The 11,433-nt window shown below is 43.4% G+C and overlaps 1 pseudogene across 1 annotated transcript; it reads left to right on the plus strand.

Moving 5' to 3' along the window:
• Positions 1–8,766: 8,766 nt before the first annotated feature.
• Positions 8,767–9,253, plus strand: LOC307116347 (centrin-1-like; annotated as a pseudogene). The gene has a single exon. The product of its transcript is annotated as a centrin-1-like (transcript).
• The last annotated feature ends 2,180 nt before the right edge of the window (positions 9,254–11,433 follow it).

An 11,433-nucleotide genomic window follows, 5' to 3' on the forward strand; every position in this document is an offset into this window, starting at 1 on the left:
AGGTGCAAAAACTGCCGTTCTCGGGAGCCGTTGAGATTTTGCTTCCTGACAATTGTCGATAGTTTGGCTCAGATAAACTTATATTCTCTGTAAGTTTGAGTTTTTCTTTTGTTGATAAAACTGATACCACAATTAACAGCTAGATATAGAAGGTCACCCAGGTGGAAAGCAGGGTCATGGGTTTAGACCTCCCCCCTGACCTTTCCTCTCTAGAGATAACATATAGGATTCAGTTGTATTTCAGCTCCAGGCCCAGAAAAGCTGCAAAACCAGGGCAGGGAGGCCAGGGCCAGCTGCAATGACTAATGACCCCTGCCCTGGCGCTGACCAAGCAGTGAGACCTAACCCTGAAAGGGCACACCTGGAAAAGCTGAGGAATATTCTATTGAGACCCTCAGCGAGGCACCCCCTCCCCCCACACAAAAAAAAATTCCGCCTCTGGAAAGCAGCTAAAACCCAACAGAAAGGAAGCCAGCCCCAGGCTCTCTTTGGAGTGTGCCCACACCTTATATCTGGCATGGACTTTTTATTTCCTTTCTCCTAAACTCTTAACTGTCCCCAGAATTAATAAACAGACTCCTAAGATAACCTCCACTCCTGCTGTGAAATCTCCCCCGCAGGGAGCCACGAACACACACACTACTGGCTGGCTGGGGGGTGACTGGGCCGGCCGCATCCAGTGCCACTAGTATTAACTGCACTCAAGGTAGCAATAGAGCAATTACACAACTCTTCCAAGGTATCATTAGGAGGCGGCAGAGCGAGCAGAAGTAAGGGAGGCGAGGGAACCGGGCCCAGAGACCTCCACCCTAGAATCGGGACCCCGGCCCGCCCCCAACTCCATCCCAGGAGCAGGCACAGACCTGCCAACGCGGCTTCTACTCCTCCGAGCAAGACGGCACCTGCGGCCCCCGCGCCCAGGCAAGCCGGGAAGGGACCGAGGGCTCCCGCACTCACTCACCTCCAGAAGGCACTGCGAACGTCCCGCGTCGCTCCGCACAATCCCCCAGAGAAACGAGGGCTGCAGCGCCCCCTTCCTAGAGCGGAAGTGGCTCTGACTGCCCTGGACTACAATTCCCAGAATCCTCCACAGGTAGCGCTTTCCTTAGGTCACCACTTAAAAAAAACACACTGTGGCTTGGCTCAGTGGGTAGAGCGATGGCCTGAGAACTGAAAGGTCCCAGGTTCCATTGCGGCCAAGAGCACGTCCCCAGGTTATGGGCTTCGATTCCCAGTGGGGGACTTGCAGGAGGCAGCCAATCCATGATTCTCCATTATCATGGATGTTTCTATCTCCCTCTCCCTCTTCCTTCCTCTCTGAAATCAATAAAAATATACCTTTAAAAAATGTTGTGGTGTGTGTTGTTTTTGTCGATAATCCTCACCTGAGGGTATTTTTCCCATTGCTTTTCAGAAAGACTGGAAGGGAGAGAGGGGGAGAGAGAGAGAAACCTCCACTGGTTGCCTTTCCCCGGCGCCCTGAAAGTGGGGAGCGAACCTGAAACCTAGGTACATGCCCTTGACCTGGAATGGAACCCTCCACCACAACGATCTAACCACTGAGCAACCAGCCACTTTAAAAAAAAATGCATAAGATGGTTCACTTCAGTCAGTTCTCAGGCGCTATTGGCACATGACCTCTTTTTTTCTTTATCTTTCCCTTCTTCCTTTTTCCTGACTTTTAAAAATCATAGCACATATAAGTGTGACTGAAAAGTAACTGTGGCTGTGCCCTGGCCGGTGTCCTCAGTGGTTAGAGCAGCAGCCCTCAAAGGAGGGGTCACAGGTTCCATTCCCAGTCAAGGGCTCTACCTGGATGATAAATGGGATCCCCAGAGAGGCAGCCAATCCTCAATCTCTCTCTCTTTCCCTCTCTTTCTCTCTTTCCCCTTCCCCTTCCTCCCTCCCTCCCTTCCACTCTCTCTTAAGAATCAATGCAGCCCGGCCAGTGTGACACAGCGGTTGAGCATCCACCCAGCAACCAAGAGGTCACGGGTTTGATTCCTGGTCAGGGCACATGCCCTGGTTGCTAGCTCCATCCCCAGTAAGGGGTGTGCAGGAGGCAGCTGATGGATGATGTTTCTCTCTCATCCATATTTCTTTCTCTCTCTATCCCTCTCCCTTGCTCTCTAAAAAAACCAATAAAAGCATTTTTTAAAAGAATCAATGGAAAAAAATCCTTGTGTGAAGATTAACAAACAAAAACAGTAACTGTGGCTGAATATCTTACTGTCGGTGTGATGCTGTTGCTTTCTTTAGTCTGCTTGTGCCTGGATGCATCTAGACCTCTGACAGTTTATCTTGTGGGAGCTATTCATTCCGAAATGCTGAAGGCACACAAATAGGAAAAGTAACCTCTCATCAACCCACAAAACAAATACCTAAAGTTTCTCTTTTTCTTAATTTGAAATGCTGGTTTTGAAATTAGTTTTCTGGCAAATGAAAGAACATGCACTGTCAAGAAACTGAAGGAAATACTACACTGTACTTCAAAAAGAAAAGCCTACAATAAACATTGAAAATGCTTCTTCTTTAGCTCACCTTCAAATGTCTCATCATTTATCAGTCTGCTCTTGACATCGTAAATATGATAGGATGTTTTATTTTTATACAAAGTGGTTGAAATGAGCCACAGTTATTCAAAAAGCAGGTGTGGCCCTAACCGGTTTGGCTCAGTGGATAGAGCGTCGGCCTGCGGACTCAAGGATGCCAGGTTCGATTCGGGTCAAGGGCATGTACCTTGGTTGCAGGCACATCCCCAATGGGGAATGTGCAGGAGGCAGCTGATCGGTGTTTCTCTCTCATCGATGTTTCTAACTCTCTCTTCCTCTATGTAAAAAATCAATTAAATATATATATTTTTTAAAAAGTAGATGTGGAAGTCTGAGATCCTGCTCAGATAACTATAACAAATTAAATTCTTTCCTTTTTGCACATTTATTGAAGTATAATTGACAAATAAAATTGTAATATATTTAGGCCCAGGCCAGGAGTCTCATTGTTTAGAGCATTGCCCCAATACACCAGGGTTTCGGGTTCGATCTCCTGTCAGGGTGCATACAAGAAGCAACCAATAAATGCTTTATGGATGGAGAAACCAGTCAATTTCTCTCTCTCTCCCTTGCCCCCTCTCTCTAATATTGATAAATGAAAAATTTTTAAATTATAATATACTTAAAATGTATGTAATGAATTGATATGTGTACAGTAAGTACATTGTGAAAGGATCCCCACAATCTAATTCATCCATCACCTCACATTGCTTTTTTGTTTTTTTAGGGTGAGAACCTTTACAATCTACTCTGTCAACAAATTTCAATTATAGTCAACATAGGTTTGCACCTTTTCACCAATCTCTCTCCATTTCCTCCACCCCACCTGCATCCCTCAGGCAACCACCACCATTCTACTCTGTTTCTGGGAGGTTGGGGAGGTTGTTTTTTATTCCCGCCCCTCCACTAGATTTCGCATATACTTCTACCATGCAGTATTGGTCTTTCTCTGTCTGGCTTATTTCACTTAACATAATGCCCTGCGTTTTCATTCATGTTGTTGCAAATATTTCTCCATATTTTTTGAAACCAATGGTTGGAATTAGAGGCTCAATTTGATTAATTTTTAAGAAAGAATACTTTATGGGTGTTTCTTAACCTGCCAAGAAAACTTAAAAGAGAACAAAATGAGAAGACCTCCTCTACCAAATAGCAAGACTGATTGCAAAGCTATAATTAATGCACTATGATATTGGTAAAAGTATTGAAAAATAGACCAATCAAAGAAAATTGAGGCCAATACAGACCTGTAATTATGTATAGACTAGAGGCCCGGTGCACAAAATTCGTGCACGAGTAGGGTGCCTAGGCCTGGCCAGCAATCAGGGCCAATCGGGGCCCTCTTGCTGCCGGCCAGGGCCTCCCTTCCCCGGCTGCTGGCTGCCAGCCGGGGTCTTCCTTCATTCCATGCTGCTCCCTGGTGGTCAGTGCTCGTCATAGCGAGTGATTGAACTCTCTGTCTCCCAGTCGAACTCCCAAGGTGACACTTTGCGTATTAGCCTTTTATATATATAGATAACTGATTTTCTTTAAAGGTGGTACTGCAAAGTAGTGGGGAATGAGGAAAAATTTTGGTAACTGGCATAGGAACAACTAGTTATTCATATGGAGAATAATTAAATTCTGCCAAAGGCAATATACACCTTGAAGATTCCATAAGTTGATTTTAATTCTGTCACCTACCAAAAAGCAAATTTCAAAAAAAAAAGAAAAAGGAAGGAAGGGGAAAAGGGTGGAAAGAGATTAACCAGGCTTTGAACTGGCTAACTTTTGGTGCAAAGGACAATGCCCAACCATCTGAGTCACTCTGGCCGGGGCAAATGTTCTTCTATATATATCTGCAGTAGACAAAAATTTACTTCTGAAGAGCAAAGGTGAATCTTCCTTAACTTTAATATATTCCTTAATTTTAATCCACTGTACTGTATGAAATAAAGGAATCATATTATGAGTTCTTGGCCACAGGAAATTTTTAGTCAGTTATTTTATTCATTTAATTTTTCATAGCTTTTAAGCTTTAATACAAATAATGGTCACTGTAAATACATATAACTTGGAAGTTTATGAGAAAATAATCCAAAACCTTCCCTGTTAGCCCCCAAACTAGCTTGTATATGTCAAATATCCTTTTCACACATTCTTTTTTGGCATGTACTCATTTTGAAAGATCATTTACATTAACTGGATTTTACAAGAGGGTTACAACATATTTCTCCCCTGAATATCAGTCCTATTCCTGGACTTATGAGATTACAAGTTAAGAAACCCCTTTCCACTCTCACAACATTATAGTGTTTTATCCCCAGCATGGACTCTCCAAAAACTAGATGTACAACCTGACTGAAATGAACACATTTCTCATTCTTTTTTTAAAAAAATATATTTTTATTGATTTTTTACAGAGAGGAAGGGAGAGGGAATAGAGAGTTAGAAACACTGATGAGAGAGAAACATCGATCAGCTGCCTCCTGCACACCCTCTACTCAGCATATGCCCACAACCAAGGTACATGCCCTTGACCGGAATTGAACCTGGGACCCTTCAGTCCACAGGCCGACGCTCTATCCACTGAGCCAAATCAGCTAGGGCTCAGATGTCTTTTGAAAGTGTTTTTATCTATTATCCACAGGTATTACAAGCCATTTTTATTGTTCTGCCTTAAGATAAGCTACTTATCACACAGCCCTGGTTCCACATCATTGCTGCACAACTAATGGTTCCTCAGAATGATGTATTCAGCCTTTAAGGGTACAAATTGATGCTGCTATTTCCAATTTACTTCTTGTTTGAACCTAGAATCCATCTTTTTTATTTTTAGTATGTTTTTATTATTGATTTTAGGGAGAGAAAGAGAGAGCTAGAGACACTGATGAGAGAGAAACATCAACATCAATTGGCTGCCTCCTGTACACCCACTGCTGGAATAGAGTCCACAACCCAGGCATGTGCTCTGACTGGGAATCAAACCTGTGACCTCTTGATGCATGGCTTGACATTCAACCACTGAGCCACACGGGCCAGACTCTATCTTTTACTTAAATGCGCAGAACCTGGGCAAGAGAGGCATACAATGTCCAAGGCTATCCAAGTTTCATGAACTTGAACCAACAGCTAAATTCCAGGAATCCTCCCTGAAGAAGAGAGGCCATCAATGATCATGAAGATTGTCATGACTTCAGAATGAACAGGCAATGAACACAGATGTTAAAGAGCCCAGACAGGTGATGTGACTGCCATGGAAAGGTTTGTCAATCCTGGTTATCAACCTATGTCCATTGAAATGCCATGCTAAGTGGATTACAAATCAATGCCACATTGGCCATAAGATACTTGGAAAATCCAACATTACTGTTCCAACATTACTGTTCCAACATTACTGATCCACTTGGCAAATGCCCAAAGTGGTATTTTTAAAAGTAACAATACTGTTTTTACTGCAAAGTAGATGAAAGTCGCTGATGAACCCAAATGAATCCAAATAAGGATTAAATTATCCTAAGCAGTAAAAACTGTCTATGCCACCAACTTGGTGGTTTCACAAAAGCAGTTTTAGAAAACTTTTGTGTATCTCCTGGCAACAACCAAGGTTACTGAAATTAGCCAGGTAAAACGGCCTGGTTTTATGATCTTTTTTCTAATGGCCAGCATCTGAACCATCTTTTTACATGAGGAATTTTTCGTAAGAAAAGAAATGAATGCTACCCAGAGATCCCAAACTTGGAACTGGATGCCTTTGTGGGGAAGGGAGTACAGATGTTTTTGGTTGTAAGAGAAATAGCGGTATTATTTTAAGTAGGAGGTTACATATACATATTTAAATGAGAGTACAGAAAATGTTGACATATGGGCTAGGCAAAAGGGTAGGCTATACTAGAAACCTTTTTTCCTTTGCTGCTGCTTAGCAAATGAATAACAGTTCTATGAATGACAAATGGCCCATGTTGGAAGCCGCCCATTGTCTTCACTAGCAGAGAGCTGTTGACAAGGAACCCGGAAGGTTGGAGACCTTGAGCTCTGAAAGGTCAGAGCTCTGCACCCACTGTTTAGTTGAGACAATGGTAGCTGAAGCAACTTCCACCTTTTAGTTTTATGTAAATCCTTGCTGATTGGCTATTATTGCAATTGCCTGCCTAAGAGCTATGGGTGCATCCCAAAACCTGAATAAAAGGGATAGCAAGGCCAGAGCAAGCAGAGTCCTTCCTCATGAGCTGGGCTCCCGCATGGCCCCCAATTCCCAAATTTATATTTTCTTGTCTAGTCTCTTTCATTTGTGTGCGGCCTCCTCCAGAACCCGAACCCTGAACCTGAACCCTGAACCACGCGGGACGAGGGGGGACACTCACAACTGGGCGCCTTCAACGTGGGACCTCTGGAGGGGATGATATTTCATCTAGAGCGAAGAAAGGAAGAATACACCAAAAAGGTGGGGAAGAATTCAACGTATAGGTGAGGGAAATTCACCGCACGCAAAGCCCACAATCAGCTGCAGAAATCTCGATCTGTAAGTAGGGTGGGAACGTCTTTTTCAGCCAGGCTAATGGGACAGAATTAGGTTATAAAGTAAATTTTATTATAAACTTTTGGTTTGCATGCTTAAGGAATTAAAGTTTTAGAAGGTATTCTCTTACAGTGTTTGTTTGATGTTATAGAACATAACCCTTGGTTTCCTGAAGAAGGTACATTAGATCTTGAATGTTTGGCAAAAAGTTGGTCAAAACTTAAAAAAAAGCTCAGCAGCAGGGAAAAAACTTGCCTCCAAACTGTTTTTCCATGGGGAACACAATATTGCGTTTGCTAGAGCCTTTTACAGGAGAAATTATGAATAATATTTCTGAAGCATTCTTAGCTCCTTATGATTGGTATTCTCTGGCTCGTACAACTCTGGATGGAGATTATTTACTATGGAAGGGAGAATATTTGGAGAAATCTTGAGAGCAAGACCAAGCAAATGGAGGGCAGAATGCTCAAATAACCTATGAAATGCTGGCAGGACTGGGACAGTATATGGATGTACAAAATCAGCTACATTATGTGCAACAGGCGTATGAGCAAATTAGACTTTGTGGAAGGAGATCTTGGTGGGCTTTACCAGCAAAAAGGGACCCTCAGGGCATGCAGGGGCCTATAGAGTCATTTTCTGATTTTGTGGCTTGTCTCACTCGAGCAGTGAGACGACAGATTCAACATGAGACAGCAGGAGATATTTTAATTCAACAATTAACTTATGAAAATAACAATGCCGATTGTAAGAAATGCCTGACGCCTCTGAGGAAAGATAGTACCATTACAGAGATGATTCGAGCGTGTCAGAATGTGGGATCAGGCACTTTTCAAGCAAATTTACTCACTGCTGCAGTAACAGTGGGAAATAAGAGGTGTTATAAGTGTGGAAAAACAAGACATTTCCAAAAGGAATGTAGGCAACCGAGAAGGACACAAGGTAGCGCTCTAGGGAGAGGCATGAACACTCCGCCTCCAGATTTAATCTCTCGGTGTCCTAGATGTCAGAAAGGGAACCACTGGGCCAGTCTGTGTAGATCGAAAGTTCATAGGAACTGGCAGCCGCTAGATCAAGACATAGGGCATGGTCAACCGCCGGGAAACAGCCAGAGGGGCGCCCCCTAGCCCCGTCATCAATAGGGGAAATCTGCCCTGCAAGGCCCACAGTGGATTCCCTCATCCGAGCAACTCCAGGAAGCGCAGGCCTGGATCTTAACAGCACTATAGCAGTCACTTTGACCCCCGATATTGCTCAGCAAGCTATTCCTACAGGAATTTGGGGAACTGTGCCACCGGGAACTTTAGGATTAATTTTAGGGAGGAGTGGAAACACTCTAAAAGGACTAACTGTTCTGCCTGGAGTCATTGATTCAGATTATGAAGGAGAAATTAAAGTTATACTAGAATGTAATCATGTTATGCAAGTTACTCCAGGACAAAGAATTGCTCAGATACTACTTCTACCTTATGTTCAGCAATGTGAGGCTATAAATAGGAAAAGAGGAATGCAAGGATTTGGAAGCTCGGACATCTATTGGATACATGAAATTAGCAAAACCCGTCCTGGGATTAATTTAAGAATAGAGGGAAAACAGCTCCCCTTAACCCACACCAGGCCCCCACCTGCCCATCGGGCTTCCCTGGCCCTCTCCGCAAACTGTTCCAGGGCAAAGACACGGATTCCCCAAAGGCCTCTAGCGTTAAGGAGGCAGACATGGCATCATCGTCCCAATGAAAAGGGGTGAGTCCTAAGCTGGAGCTTTCTAAGGAGCAGATACAGGAGATCCGTCAAGCTTTTGATCTCTTCGATACTGATGCAACTGGGACCATTGATGTTAAGGAAATGAAGATGGTGATGAGAGGACTGGGCTTTGAACCCAAGAAAGATTACGAAGATGATAAGTGAAATTGATAAGGAAGGGACAGGAAAAATGAATTTCAATGACTTCTTGGCTGTGATAACTCAAAAAATGTGTGAGAAAGATAGCAAAGAAGAAATCCTGAAAGCTTTCAAGCTTTTTGATGATGATGAAAGTGGGACCATATTGTTCAACAATCTCAAACGTGTAACCACGGAGATGGGTGAGAACATCACTGATGAGGAGCTTCAGGAAATGATTGATGAAGCTGATCGAGATGGAGACGGGGAAGTCAATGAACAAGAATTCCTGCACATCATGGAAAAGACCAGCCTTTATTAAGAGTATTCTCTCCTACTCTAAGCACACACAACTAGTTTTAGTGCCTATTATTGTGTGAAACCTGGTTTTTGAGAACACAAATGTTTTTCCCCACTAACCTCACTGTTATACTTTAGTAATAACCTCACATCCGTTTTCAACTTTTGCAAGTGTTCTTTGACAATAAGTTCTTTGTGAAGGGACCTGCTACTTCCTTTAATTCTCCAAAAAAGAACAAGAGCACGTTAGAGCTTTCACCCACTTGCCATTCTACCTTGTATTGCTTCGCTCTTGTCATGCAGTCCCACATTTATGCCACCACAGAAAGACTTCTCAGGAAAATACATGTAACTTTGTCACCACAAACAGCAGGCTTATCTCTACGATGGTTCTGGTTTTAATTGACACCTTTCTCTTTTAAAAAATCCAGTGAACTTTTTCACTTGCATTTGGATGTGTTTTTCCTAGTTGTTTTGTCTTAAAATAAAGCATTTCTTACTTTGAAAAAAAAAAAAAAGAATAGAGGGAAAACAATTTAGGGGTCTAGTGGACACTGGAGCGGATGTCAGTGTTATCAGTAAGGCCCTTATTAATCTGGCTAGTTCCTCTCTTGAGGACCTTGCGCCTGGAGCCACACCATGCAGCTGCAGACAATCAACTACCTTAGCCACAGAGAGCAGCGACTCCAAGCAATCCACTGAAGATGAGGAGCAGGAGAAGGACGAGCCGGACAACAAACAGCCCGGAGGTCACCTGGGGCATGGTAAAGAAGACAGTACAGAAAGCTGAGCGAGTTTGTGAGGAGACCAGAACCCCAAGAATGCCTGAGAACATCTTTCTTGCCATGCTAGCAGTAATCAGCTGTGCAGTAATATTACCTGGGCAAATGGGGAAGTATTTTGGACTTATGTTCCTGACCCTCCATGGCTGATCCCCCGCCTAATGTAGTCACCAATAATACCAAACACTTTGGTCATCCAGGAGGACCACGGGTGGGGTAAGGAAGTATATGGGCAAAGTATAATTACACAGGTGTCGCCACCCAGCTTCCCTTTTGTATGACACAAAATCAAACCACTGCTCCTTTGTGTGTAAAATTAAAGAGAGGCTTCTGGCTTGCATGGACACCAAAGGAGGGGGTGGCAAAAGTCCAAATACGTCTACCATCACCTCTTGCTCCGGGGAGAGGTGCAGAAAATGTAACTAAGACCTTGTCTATACAAAAAGGAATTGACAGCCAGTTTGAAATTGAATTGACGGCATTAAGGTCTACAGTCTTGTGGATAGGTGATAAAATCCATGGCCTAGAGCAAAGAATATCCTTACAATGTCATTATAATTTTCCCCAGATTTGTGTTACCCCTGTTACCTATAATAGTACCTTGCACCCTTGGGAATCAATAAAAAATCATCTTCTTGGTGCTTGGAGACAAAGGTAACACAACTCTTGATATTTTAGAATTACAATTATCCCAAGCAAACTTACAAACTAATTCTTTGAATGTATAGCAGCAATTTAAAAAGGACATGAAATAATTTAATCCCTTTCACTGGATGTCCTTGCATTTGCCTCTCAGCATAACAATTGCTTATCTCATTTTTGTTCTCATATGCTTATTTCTAGTCTGCAGATGCGGAATGAAGAGTCTTAAGAGGACTGGAACCCTTCAGGCGGCATTCACCATGCAAGATTTACTAAAGAAAAGAAACGGGGGAGATGTTGGAAGCCATCCATTGTCTTCACTAGCAGAGAGCTGTTGACAAGGAACCCAGAAGGCTGGAGACCTTGAGCTCTGAAAGGTCAGAGCTCTGCACCCAATGTTTAGTTGAGACAATGGTAGCTGAAGCAACTTCCACCTTTTAGTTTTATGTAAATCCTTGCTGATTGACTATTATTGGAATTGCCTGCCTAAAGGCTATGGGTGTATCCCAAAACCTGAATAAAAGGGATAGCAAGGCCAGAGCAAAGCACAGTCCTTCCTCTTGAGCTGGGCTCCCGCCTGGCCCCCAATTCCCAAATTTATATTTTCTTGTCTAGTCTCTTTCATTTGTGTGCGGCCTCCTCCAGAACCAGAACCCTAAACCACGCGGGACATGGGAGCGAGGGGGGGGGGGGGGGGGGAAGACTCACAGGCCCACATTGAGTGAGTGGAAGGTAGAGCCCACCTACCACTATGGACTCTCCAGGAAACACCAGCACC

Source organism: Cnephaeus nilssonii (genome assembly GCF_951640355.1).
Source record: "Cnephaeus nilssonii genome assembly, chromosome: 20".
Classification (NCBI taxonomy): Eukaryota; Metazoa; Chordata; class Mammalia; order Chiroptera; family Vespertilionidae; genus Cnephaeus; species Cnephaeus nilssonii.